Genomic DNA, 14234 nt, shown 5'->3' on the forward strand with positions numbered 1-14234 from the left:
GACAGCATACATTATTTATCCTAATGGAATAGTGTGCAAGGCACCCCCCATATCTCACTTCCTCTGAATAACTTCAGGCAAGATAAAAACAGGCTGCTTTTTTTTAGTGAGAAAGTAATGAAACCTCACAGAAGGCAATCCTCATGTGGATGAGGTTGCAGAAGTAGGAGCAGCAGGAGACAGAAAACCCAACTTTATTTTCTCCTGTGCTATTGGGGGAGTCAGGTGCAGGTACTCCCCCCTGAGTTATTGGGGGAGTCAGGTGCAGGTACTTACAAATAGCCACATACAAATCCAAGAGTGATATATTCAAGACTTGGGAAGGGCCCTGAGAACCTGACTATCCCTACAAAGTTGCTTCTGTTTAAAAATGACTGTGTACTTTCTCTGTCTCAGCCTCCCAATTTATTTTCACACTTACAAAGGAGTGAACCCCTATGAATTTTTTTTTATAAAATTAACTACACTAATGTAAACTACTACTTGGAGAGATCTGTCAACACTGGGAATTTGACTTCTTTACATATCAGCAATAAGGTATTTTATACAGGTTCCACCATTTAATGGGCAGAGAGCATTTACCAGTGTAAAGGAACAGTACTGTAAATGCCATTATTCTGTTGGTATGAAAACAGCAGCAAACATGCTTCCTCAGTTTAGTTTTGAATTCTGAGCAGAGCTCGTATTTCACACAGTAATAGTCAGTAACTTCCATGGACAGGGAACATAATTACAGTGTCCTAGCTCCAAATGGCTGAAGGTTGTAAAGGATAATATATAGCACCTGCTGAATCTGCAGAAGGAAAAAACCTAACGCAATAAAGAGCTCCCTACTGGCACACTCCTCCTTTTTCAGAAGGACTTTCCAATAGGCACAGGCAGGTGTTTTTTGATGGTTATGTCACTGTAGTTGGTTCAACAACAGCATTTGATGGCTGCAATGACAGAATGGGAGCATACTATCCCCTCAGTTTTTACAGGTTTTAAAATCCAGTCATGCAAAAGCTAGGAAAGTTTGGAGTTACCCTTTCCTTTCGTGCAGCAAATTCCTCCTAGTGCTGTCCAAGGGATACCTGCCACTAATGCCATAAGGGTTTCTGGGGTGCAGTGATACATTTCCACAAACTGTTCACTTGTGTTTTCCAGAACCTCTTTCTATTGCATCACCTGAACAAGAAACACCAAAACTGCAGTCTCCTTCTGTCAGTGAGGAGCTGCAGAGCTCTGAACAGAGACACACAGGCTTCCAGTCACCCCAGTCAGTTGTATGATCAAACAGTGAACAACTATGATCTGATCAAGCTCCTTTATTCAGCCATCTGCAATTCTCTCCAAATGCTCTAAATTTATGGAACATTACAGTGGCTGGTGTCATTATCAGGCTTTGCTTTTAGATATTCTTGATCCCAACCATTGACAGAGAACCCTAATTAGTGACAAAGGCACTGTTCCTCACTCCTCTCTGGGTGATGTGCACTGTTAAAATACAAAATGCTGGATTGTATCTGACTGCATAGCATTACTGGATGATGCCAAGTTACCTTTCAGAATTTCTTCCAATAAGCTAATTCTGAAGGTAAAAAAATCCTCCAAGGAAAGGGAACTCTGCCCTGGAGGTCCTGTCCCTGCAGAGGCTCTGCTCACCAATGTTTCATTACAAATATTATCACCTCCTGGATCATCATGGCTTCTGCCATCACAGAGATGAGTACAGCCACTCCAATGTGACCAATGAGTACAGCCACTCCAACTTTGGCCAATGTCATGAACAATCCTGCAGATTTAAGCCATGACCTTGGGAGGGGAGACAGATGGAGAGCAGGAGCAGCACAAGAGTGCCAAGGCTTTGTGCTCCCATCAGAACAGGTTTATCAGCAGATGACTAAGTCTGAAGTTACACTATCCATATCCAATTAGTCTGCTTGAATCAATCCAGACTCTAAGAGTTCCTAAATCTTTACAAACTTCCAAAAATCTTTTATTTCTGGTATCTAGGACAGACATTTATAGCTTACATCATCTCTGTCATCAGAAAAGCACTCTAGTGGCAATAATTCTTCCCACTGTACTTCACTGCAGTTTATTTATTTGACTGGAAAGGATAACTGAGAAAGAGAGCTTTTATTGTGATGTGCTCTCCATTGCAATGCTTCTCACATCCATGCCCATTTGTATTCCATCACCTCTAGGTTATGAGCAATTCTGTCAATGGGGATTGTCATGGCTGTAAAGACTTAACTCCTAATACCTTCAGATTAAAAAATTTTTCCCAGGCAGTTTTTTTTGTTGTTGTTGTTGTTGTTCATATTTTCATAAGGAATAACAGTTAGGCGGTTTAGAGGTTCCGTGATCACCCACTGCCAACCCTATTTGCTTTTTTTCTTTGCCAGGAAGGTGATAAAATGTATTTAACTTGAGCCCCTCTGCAAGATCAGATTTTCCCTCCTAAATGTTCTCTGTCTCATCTCTAGAGTGAAACTTGGCACTGATTTCAGCAGAGGCAGAACAGAGCCGTAAACTCCACTCTCCTTTAGTACCATTCCTATGATCATACAGGTATTCAGGATACAGATTCAGATTATAAAATTGTCCCAGGAAAGCCACCAGCTTTCATTGCTCCCTTCAGCAGTTTGAACCATGGCAATATTGGCTAAATTCTTTATGGTGTATGTGGCTGATGTTGGGATGAAAAATAATCTCCTTTTTGTTGTAGGAAGACTGATGAGATTGAGAGTATTTGGTTCTGCAGGCATCTGGATATGCACCTCTCTATAACCCAGTTCCCAAGCACCAAATACTGATTTCACCTGGACTAAGGACAGACCTGGTGGCAGAAATTGCTTCTCACTGTCCCAGAACATGGAGTTCTGGGGCAGAAGGGAAAAGTCATAGATGGTAAGTGAGCTTAAATCAAAGAAGGTTTACATAAATAAAGAAGTTTGTGGAGAGTCAGAAAAAACGTATGAGAGGAGAAATATTAAAAAAAAAATTAGAATGGTGACAGGAAATATAATGTCAGGTTTGAAGCATCTTGCATGTTTCCAGGAGAGTTTTCTTTATTTAGTTGAAAAGTCAACTTAACCTTCAAAGGTTAGAGAAAGAACAGACCCAGCCAGCTTTCAGTTTACAGTTTTCAGCTAACTCTACTATTGATGTTTCGTTTTCTACAAAAAGTAGGCAGTCTAAACATAGGTATGCTCTGTACACAAACACCAAAGGTCACCAAAAGAACCATCCTCCTCTCCATCCCACAGCATAATGTAGTCAGAAAGCAGTTGCTACAGTGATCAGAGAGTTCTCTCTGAAACTTTTGTCTGGTGCTTTTATCAGACATGTGGGTCTGAGGTATGCCATATACATTATACATGAGGAAGCAATGACAGAGGAATGGGAATAGAAATAGCTGGGATGTTCTTACAGGGAAAAAAAAAAAAAAAAAAGGTAAATTATGCTGACCATACTCTTTTCCAGGCCCTGTGGGCTACAATCAGCCCTGTTATAGTGACATCATTTACAACAAACTTGATTTAAACTGGTTGCATTAGGGCAGCTGGGAATACTATATGGTCTTTAATGTTCTTAAGCTTATTTTGCAGTGAGAGCATGATGGTTTCTGTATAGGCATTTGCTACTGAAATGGGAAATAGGTGGGCTGTTTGATGAGTCTGTCAGCTGGAACACTGGCAATTGCTACTTGGACTGCTTCAATGTAAATAGAATTTTCTCAGATTTCAATACTCTGGGTCTGAGTCTTTTTTCCTGTTAGTATATACTAATCTATCTAATTCTTGTTATTATTTATTTTCATCAAAACCAGAAGACAATCCTGACATTTATGTTTATCATGTGTTTTACCATTCAGGATTCAGGATGTATTTACACAGCTTTCAGAAAGTGATGGTGAGAAATTTTCCTAGTGCCACCATTTTATTTGTGTTTCCCCTCTCCCTTTACAGAGGTCCAGTGTGTCAGCGTTGCACCACAAGAAAATGTGCATTTCCAAGCAAAGTCTCTGGACAATTTTCATTTTGTAATGACAATGAAAGTCAAAAGTCATGCTACATTTCTTAAATCAGATTTTCACTGTTAAATCCCACTTTAAATAATGTTGTAGTTAATAACCACATAATCAATAGACAGTGCCCCTAACTGGATGTGTGTGTTCTTTAGGGTTAAATTTACTCATTTAATTCTTTCTGGAAAGTTTTCTGCCTGTAGTGATCTTTAATCCAGTTTTTCTTAATGTGTAAAGTTCTGAAATCTAATTTGTTCCAGTTCAGTATTGGACTCCCATTTTATTCTGATTATGTACATACACACCTGAAAATCAGCCAGGTTTCGTTTACCTTCCAAAACTGCATCTGCATTCCAGTGCTTTGTAACTATGGCCAGTGTGAATAAGGCACCTGGAATCCTTCTGTCACTCAAAGCTTTTTAACTCTATTTATTTGAACACCTCTCATTGACATTTCTGCTTGTCTGATGGTTTGCAAGATGTTTGTTTTTCTTTTTCACAATCCCACTGTGCAATTGTGTCACTTTCCATGAAGCAGGTGTTTACTACTGTCAAATTATCAACCTGTACAGAAGGAGCAATGGGATCTGCACTCAGTGTTAAAGTTCCTTTTTTGCTCCTTTCTGGCGGTAGTGGAATCATTTAGGTCTATGAAAATGAATCTCAAATGACTGCAATAAGTCTGGCAAGTAACATTTGGGGGTTTTATAAGTACTGCACGCAACATGCTTTCTAAGCACCAACAAAAATAGTAGGCGCTATTAAGCAGTCACAAAAAACACTGGCCACATTTTCTGGAGAGGATCCATACTACTGACAACTCCTCACAGCTACCCTTCTGCCTCCTACTTGCCCTACTTTAGTGCTGTGGAGCCACCCTATCTGCGGGAACATTTAAATAAGTGATTTTCACTGGAGTGAAATTCCCATTCGCCCCATGAATCCCCTGGCACAGATCCCTCTGGAGAAACACGGTCCCCTTCCTCTCTGCCCTGCAATACCCCACACGTGGACAGGGAGAGGCTGCTCCCAGCTCTGGGCTGCAGCTGCTGCTCAGGAGGGCTGGAGCAGAGCTGCAGAATCACACTGAATGGCCATTCCATGCGGGGCTCCTTCCACCCAGCACACTTGTAGTACAATTAAAGGAGTGCCTCCCCTGCTCCTCCTCTCCCCTCGCTCTTGTAGTATCTGAACGTGAACTCCCTTGGATAAACAAATGATTGTACCCATACATATCCTTCTGGCCTTTAAGGACTTTATTCCAGCACCTTTTGTTAGGAGTTTCAGTTTTACCTGCCAGCTGCACTCACCAAAGGCTGGCATTTCTTTTTCACCTGTATCATGGGCGGCACATCATTTAAGACACATGTTTTTCAACCCACTTACCTAATTCCAGCAGAACTGGCAGAATCTGCTCTATTAGCAGTATTTGTACAACACATTTGCAATACACACTTTGTAAAATTATTCCTTTTTTGTAAGCAGTAGTATTGGCACGAGGTTCTGGTTTCAGGTAAAACAACCACTGCCCACTACAGCCCCTCAGCCAGTCACACAGTCAAAGAAAGCAAAGCAAAACAAGCCAGTCAGACATTACCAGAGAGAATGGTGATTATAACAAACAACAATACAAGGGGAAAATGCATGGCTATTCAGAAACTGTCTTTTGGGGACTGAAGAAGAGATCTGGAGCCATTTTTCACTAGGTTCATGAGAAAATGTCAGCACACAGATGTTACTGTACTGTCAGATTGCATCTTAATTTGGCCAAAGGGGACCCAAGCAGTCACCCCTCACAGACATTTTTAAAGGCCCATTACAAATCTGATTTATTGGTTGCTAAGAGTCTTCCTGCTATAGTCTGCAGATTTTGCATGACATGGAGCTGAAATCCAGTTACAGATAAATGTCTGCTTCTCTGTATGATCTAAATCCATCTGAATTCAGTATTTCTTGGGCATCGGTCAAGCCTCCCCCGGTTTGCCCACCCCCTCTCCTCCTAATACCTTAAGGCAGTTTACTTCAGAATGAAGCAGAGCATTAACCTGTATAAAATTGCTAATTTGTATGTAACTCGCTTGCTGCCATTAAAAAAAAAAAAAAGGAAATGCCTTTTGTTCTAAAGAGGCAGGGGAAAAAATCAGGAACAAAAGAAATGCCTCTGCCCAGCAAAAGAAATGAGAAATTGCTGGGATATGTTTTAGATGTTTAGGCATGCTGGTGTTAACAACAACAACCATTCAAATATAAATGCTAATTTGCCCTTGTTCTTTGATATTTAAAAAAATCTGATAGCTTTTTCCCCAAAAAAAGGAAGAAATTCCTTGACTTCTGTGAAAAGCCAAAGATCATACCAGTGAAATGCATTTACAATGCTGAAGAAACACCATTCAAACTTGCTCTACTTGAACTGCCCATTGTTACAATTCAGACAATGTACAACAACAAGCACAGCTCAACTTCTAACCATGCCCACATCACAAGGAATTAAAAGTCAACAGCTCTTCCTATTTCCATAAACTCACCTCCAAAGCCTTCATTTGCAGCTTCTCTGGCAAAAATCTACTAGCATTGGAACAGTCAATTTGTTACAGAAGCATGCAGCTCGTCCTAAAGCCTCGTATTTCGTGAAGGAACTATTCTAAACAAAGACAACGTCAAAAGCTACACTACGATCGCTCACAGCAAGTCCAACTCAGCGCAAGTTTGGGTTCAACATCTGTCTGAACACAGCAGTGCCTCCCATTTTCGTTCTGTTCTGTGGGATTAAACCCCATCTAATCTCTTTAAGTGATCCTGACTCAGGTTCCAGCTACACTGCTTTACAAATCCAGAGAGAGAAAGAAAAAAAAACGGCAAGAAAGAGAAGGCAGCGCCTTATCCCACCTTTCCATGGCTCTCAGCCCGTCTGTCTTCGCATGATCTGCAAACCACCTGTACTGGATCCAGCCCATTCTGGGGACGGAAATAATCTCCCCGGCAGACGTAGTCTCAGCTGCGCTTTGATGTTTTCGGCACGAATGTCTAGAATCTTCTGCTTAAGCCAGGCAGAGCCGCGCAAGAACCGCAGCTGAGCTCTTTTGTTGTGCCTCTCTGCGGGCTGAGGCAGCGGCGCTCCCGGCGCTCCCTCCGCCCCCGGCCGCGCTCGGCGCCGCCGCCGGCCCCGCAGCCCTGCCCGAGCCGCGATCGCTCCGTCCGCCCGTGCAGGGGCAGCTTCGGGCGGCGGTCAGGTGATCTTCCGCTCGCAAACCGAGAGGATGCTCGGGGACTGAGCGCACGGATCCGTGCTGGGATTCAAACTAGCCATTTACATTACAAAGCAGGGAGGGAAATAGGGCTCCGAGGTGATCGTCAGGCATCCTTCTGCTTTCCAGCTCTGCGCTGGCAATCCACACAAGATGTGCAATTCAACTTTTCAGTGGCAATATTCATACATAGTTTGGATACCATGACACCCCTTAAATATTTAACGTTAGAGGCTTATTCCTTAATAAACATAATTTTTTTTAGATGCTATGCTCGCTCTGTATCCCTTTACAGATTCTTCCCAATTGTTCAATTTTTTTTACTATAAAATATTTAAATATTTATGCTGAAGCCATATTTAATTTCTCATCAGCAAATGGACCGTACTCAACTAAAAACAATTATTAGCTCTTTATTCATATTATTATATTGCAATTCAAGTTATCTTTGATGTAAGGGCCATTACATTTAAAACTTACTCTCTGAATTGTAGGCTATCCAATGGCCCTGCTCCCTGGGATTACCCTGATTAAAGCCACCATACGGTGCAGGGCTTTGGAATTTAGGCTCTAAAAGACTGAAAGAATTCAGATTCTGTGAGAATCCTAGTTATTGCCAAGTAATAAGGAATACCCAAATATTGTTGCAACAGCCAGAATTACTAGCAAACAATATGTTAGAAGAAAATCTTATAGGAAACACACTATGAGTCTCGATAAAATGCTGCATTTAGAACCTCAGTTTCCATTAAAAATTTTATATCATGTTTAATGAGACCACAATTTCACTCAAAATATTCCTTATGCATTCATTATAAAATGGTAACAAACAGGAAACACCTGCAAAACTAGGCACAAAGGGGAAAGTAGGCATCCACATTGAATCAGTCTTTCTGAGAAACTAAATGTGTATATGTAATGTACCACCTATTCCAGAAGAAATCTAAAGCCATTTTCCTATGACAAGGTTGTTAAAGACTCAGGTTAAGACCAGAAAGCCTACTCATCCATCCACCACCCAACAGAGGCACTTCCAGTACTTCCCAATGTTTCCAACAATATAACAAATAACCATTTACTCATCTTGTATTAACTGTGGGTCTGTCCACAGACACCTCAGTTCCTCTGGCACTACACACTAAATGAGATTTCCACCTTTTACTTTCTGTACTATCATTCTTATGATGTAAGGCGTATTCTTTTGATAAGTACACAAAGGAGCAACCTGGATTTCTTTTAGGACACTGAGGGAAAAGAGTTATATGAGAGAACATAGATTAACTTCACCATATGACGAGGCTGTTATTATATCTACTAGATTGATAATAACAACTCTATCTTTCAGAGACTTACGGTTTTTAACCCTGGCACATCCTTTTCAGTAATGTTCTAGTAAGAGTGCTTCACATCATTCCTATCACAGCCAAAATTTTTACCACAGTCCATGATCTTTTGGCAGAAACCAAGAATCACTCCAAGGGGCTGGTAAAATTCACATTACTATTATATATATATATATATATATATATATATATATATGAGGCATTATTTCAAACCAGTCTTCGTGGGGGGAAAAAAAAATCATGGACTTTTGCTTTTCTACATTTCATTTAATTATATCTTGAAAAAAAATATCAGAAGTGGGACACTTGTCATGCCTAGGTAAGCACATCCTAGTAGAAAGATATCAAACAACTGCACACACCTAACTGCACACCTAACACTAGAACATGTTTAAGATGATCCCAACAATGAAGACCATAGGAATCAACACAAGACAGGAACAAAACAACTTCATATCAGTTGTCTAAGTTTCTGGTTACAGGTGGAATTCTGCAGTTCTTTTGGGCCCTTATGTAGTTACCCTAATAATAGTTTTTTTCCTTTCACTCTCCTGAAGCCACAATATTGCAAGCAGTGTAGTGATGTTCACTGAATGCAATGGGACAAATATGAGAGAGCCAGCTGACTAAGCCTCCTGCAGAGGCTAGCAGGGCCAGCCAAGCTACACATCTTCAGAACTCAGAATTGCATATATATTGGTGTTTTCTAACTTGGATACTGTCAGCCTTTTTATTATTATTATAAAGTCAACATAAAACTTGGTTCTAGCACAAAAATAGGCCTAAACTATCATTGGTGAAAAGGCAAATAGACACAAATTACCCTGCCTGATACTTAAGAATAGTTACAATAGTGTGTAAATCATGGGACTGCTCAACAAAGTTTCTGATGCAGTCAATTACTGGAATGCAGTTGTGTCATTCTGCACAGGGCTCCCACTGAATGTGATGAGTTTCTTGATAAGCAAGAGGATCACATCTTATGCACACTTATTACAGTCATCAAAATGTTCACTTCAGCAAAGCTGAGTACAGTAGAGCTTTTCAACAATGAAATGCTGCGGTCACCCAGCTATTGCAAAGTATGGTTTACAACTCTCAAAAGGAAGCAATTTCCTTTCTAAGAAATAGAGCAGTGATTTTAGGTTTCCAAAGAAAAGCCTTTTGTATTGCCTGGGCTGCCATACGCATTGACAGGAACATTCAGACTTTTCATGTTGATGCTGTAAGTACAGGTCTAATCCACTGGAAGAAACTGGAGGCTAATCTTCCATCTGATGGCTGTAGGTATACATGCAAGTAGGTATGTAAATAATGTGTACAGACATGTATACATAATTAATAAAACCATGTAATAAATATGGATGAAAACCTGTCTCAACCATGCAGATAACAATTAAGTTTTGGAAATTATGTGCAGTAATATTTATTAAAATAAAAACCAGTACAGACTGATACTTCACTCAGGAAATACATACAGGTTTTTTTAATCATTAAGTTTATCTCCTGTAATCTTTAGAGAAGAATTTGAGAGTTTCCCAGAAGAATCACTAGTTTTAAATCATAATCTTTTAAAAATTAGAGCTTTAATTCAAACAACACAGACATAATCAAATTATTGAGGCATGACAAAAATAAATTAATGGTCTACTTTGTCAGAGAAATAGTCTCAATATTTGCAATGTTAATTTCAAAACAGTAAAAAAATGCATATATCTACATAAAATAACAATAAAAAATCCCTATTTTAGTTATAATAATATCAGCCTTAAGGCTGGATTTATTCCTAAATGAAGTCATAGAAATAGGTTGCATCTTTTTTACAGTTCATTTATATGCAAGTCAAAAACATATATCCTTAAAAATGAAACTGCATTCAATCAGTAAGAAAATGGGTATGCCATGTATTTATGAAGTATTTTTAAATTTGTGGAGCAAACAGGCACAAATGGCTTCTTTTTCCATTACTCTTCAGATGCAGAACTTGCAAGTCTATGTTTCAAAATTAGTGCTAAAGGAAGAAAACAGCTACAACTACATCAATATTATCGATGAATGAAAATAACCAAGTGCACACAAGTTACACACATGCTTTATACAATGGGGCAAACCCCAACAAATATGGCATTTACAGTAGTTTGAGTTACTTCCACCCTTAAAAATATTGCAAATTTTAATCAGGAAATTTAACAATTTTAAGGTAGATTTCGTTCGGGTTCTGGCTTTACCTACAGTCCTTGCCATCACAAGTTAAAGATTACAAAGAAGAAAGTGAAAGAAGGCTGAGGTAGAGATGTGGTATGAATGCAGTTGCATTATAAATAAGCCATTTGACATGTGGTCTGTGACTCGTGCTAGAGAAAGCCTCCATAGAAGGCCTTTCCATGGAATGGATTAGTTGTTATATTTGACTTTAAAACAGACAAAGAACTGAGAAATTATTAGTTACATTAACACAAGTGTCCTTTGGAATTCATGACCTTTCCTTATCAAATTATTGAGGCATGACAAAAATGAATTTGCTACAAGAAGAGAAGAAATTATGGAAACTTTCCCTTCTTCAAAAACCAGGTGAATGATAAAAATAGAAATAACAAAATTCCCTTGACATTGAGGAGGAAAGTCACCATCAATGAATGGTGGAATGTCCATGCTTTTTTTCCCTTGTATGGGGTATGTTGCACATTGCACAGGATTGCACCCAGATTTTTTTGATTATTTACAGTGAGGGAGATTCCACAACCTCTGTGGGTAATCTGTTTGGTCACCTACACTGTGAAGAAACCTTTCCTTGTGTTCAGGTGGAACTTCCTGTCAATCAGTTTCTGCCCATCGCTCTTTTCCAGTTGCTCAGCACCACCAAAAGAAGCCTGGTCCAGATACTTCAGACACTTGCAGACATTCTTGAGGTCCCCTCTCAGTCATCTCTTCTCAAGACTGAACAGGCCCAGCTCCCTCAGCTTTTACTTTCCTTTTAGGAGAGATGCTGCAGTCCCCCAGTCTGCACTGAACTGCACTGGGCTCTCTCCAGGAGCACCAGGTCTCTCCTATCCTGAGGAGCCACAGCACACCAGATTCACCAGCAGCCTCATTAGGGCTCAACAGAGAGGAAGCTTATTCCTTCGTACAAACTTTGCACAGGGTTCAATTAAATTCCATAACATTTAACTTGTGGATGATTTGGGGAATGGAATGTACAGCTTCCAGAGAAACTTTAACAAAATTACTTTGCCAACCAGTTCTGAGACTTGTGTTTCAAAGAAGACTCAGTGTCTTCATCTATCTGATAAACACACTAGCCTTAATAACTTTGGCAGAAGCCAGTGGATAGCAATGGGAGAAAAGTCCCATAAAAATGCCTGGTTACTTTTTTGAGGATATTAATTTAACTTTCTTGGGATAGTTCAACTGTTTCTCCTTGAGCTTATAATATTGCCTGTTCAGGCTCATGATGAGAAGGAGAAGATAATTACAGTCCTCTTCAGACAGTGTGTTCATTAAGTGTGTTATTTTGGATAAGTAAGTTTTTTAATTGGCTTCCAGTGCCTGCCAGTAGGATGGTCTATGGTAGCATTGCAGTGAGGATCTGTGCCCCTACTGCTTTCCCCTGTTGGAATTCAGTACAGTTTAATTGATTTACAATAGGGGTAACCACAAGATGTCAATTACTGGTTTATTCAGTGTTCACTCTTCTTCCAATGGCACTTGATTGACTCAGCACACTTCTCTTATTAGAGGACCTCTTTCCCTCTTCCCAGAGAATAGGATGCCATGATCTTTATTAAACAGCAGCTTAATTCACACAACTCTGGTGGCACTGACTGCAAAAATTAAATCTCTACCTGGTCTGAGTTTACAGCATGTGACCTACTTTATTTGAAACTAGAGTTGGAATGTCTTCCTGCTCCTATGATTTTGCCCATGTGTTGATAGTTTTCCTCTCTGGAACTGGAAAGATACAATTTTTTGAATTGTGCAAAACTCTTGTCTGATAGAAAAAATAAAAAAGTTTGTTTTTTTGAGAAAAGCAAATAGTTTGGAAAGAATCTTTCTAGATTTCAAGTGTTTAGGTTATGTGAAAGAATGAAATAAAAATAAATTCTTCACCTATCTTTCTGACTGCTCCCTAGTGTTCCGTCATCCAGTTTGAGACCTGAAACCATAAAGATGCGAAAAGTTTCTGCTAAAAGTGCCTAGTATATTGCAAAGACAGTTACCTAAATCCATGAAAACTGGTCAAGCATTTTGCCAATTCTCCTTCTATGTAAGTGATATCTTGATTAAATACAATTTTAAACAAACTAAAACAAAACAAAAAAAATTGCCAGTTTTTTTTTTCCTTTGTTAAATAGCCAAGCATAATAAGTTTCATAAAACTTCTTCACAGAAAAAAATATTTTCCTGATCTCTAAATGTTATTTAACATGTAAATTTGAAAAATCACTGTGGTTGTATCAAAATTAATACGACATGACTATGTTTATACTGAAATGTTATTTCACCATAACTTAAGAAGAGCTAAATTACATTTTAGCAAACACTCTTTAATCTTGTGTGCTACTACTAGTAGGAATGAAACAGAAAGAATAAGAAAATTTAAATTTGCAAGAGGAATGTATATAATATTAGAAAATAAAAAGACTCTTGACAGAGCCTACTCAAACTAGTATTGTTGCACTGTGCTTCCAAGTTATTACCTGCTATAGATTATTTACTCCACTGCATATTTGCTCAGTCCTCTCTAGTCCCTGTATATGATACAAACCTCTTCTAAAACAGTTCTCAAAATTTCTACTGCAAATTTTGGATTAAGATAATGCTAATAACAAATTAAGAAAACCAATCTTTAAAACATTAGGTCTACTAATGTATTATATTCCTATTAATTGTAATTATGAAAATGTTCTTTATTTATTTAATGTCATATTAAAATAAAGGAAGTAAAAAAAGAAAGCAAAATACATTTTAGTATTCTGCTTGTATATGCTATATTAGGATACCTTGTTTAAAATAAGTCATATTTGGGGTTGCTGTAATACCTTTGAAAAAGAAAATGGAAGGGCTACACTTTTTCTACAAATAATCCAAATCCGCAGCTTGATGTTTACAGAAAGATAACACATCCACTACTGTAACTCCTAATGGTTACTGAAGACTATAATCCTCTTCTGAAGCCAACAGTATTTTACTGTGAAGTGGCTGATTTTAAATTTCATATATGATTGTTCTGGGAAACTCAACATTTGGAAATTTTGACACATTTTTCCTTTCCCCCCCTCCTGATGTGTTGTATGGGAAGAGGAGGTAAGCATTTTTCATACAATTGCTCTCCCACTCTGAAGCTTCCAATCTGGGGACTCATTGGGGCTTTTGTAGGAGTTTCAACTGAAATTCTAGGTTTTTTGTTTCCTATTAACAAAAGACGATCATTAAATTATTCAGAATACATATAAAAAGAATTGTAGCTATATGTAACTATGAGGTATGACAGCTACAATTTTAAGTATTTTATTTAATCTTTCTGGTACCTTCAGTATTTTAACTAGCTGTGATAATATTTTCTCATTAATATGAATCTGCTTTTATTGTTTTGAATAGTATCCACCTCTGTATTCATGCAGTGTTTTAAAT

The 14234-nt window shown here is 38.7% G+C and overlaps 1 protein-coding gene across 17 annotated transcripts in view; it reads right to left on the reverse strand.

Annotated features, from left to right (window-relative positions):
- The window catches only part of MAGI2 (membrane associated guanylate kinase, WW and PDZ domain containing 2), a 719010-nt gene that overhangs the window by 380945 nt on the left and 323831 nt on the right, over nt 1-14234 (reverse strand). Inside the window, exon 1 of one of the 17 annotated variants that reach the window (XM_064702936.1) lies at nt 6902-7240. The exons of 15 other annotated variants lie outside the window; for them this stretch is intronic. The gene's annotated coding sequence lies outside the window, so the exon portion shown is untranslated. Of the gene's footprint in view, nt 1-6540; nt 6601-6901; nt 7241-14234 lie in introns of those variants that run through there. One more of the 17 variants, XM_064702937.1, reaches the window with a different exon arrangement.

This window comes from Zonotrichia leucophrys, chromosome 1A (genome assembly GCF_028769735.1).
Source record: "Zonotrichia leucophrys gambelii isolate GWCS_2022_RI chromosome 1A, RI_Zleu_2.0, whole genome shotgun sequence".
In the NCBI taxonomy this organism is placed as follows: domain Eukaryota; kingdom Metazoa; phylum Chordata; class Aves; order Passeriformes; family Passerellidae; genus Zonotrichia; species Zonotrichia leucophrys.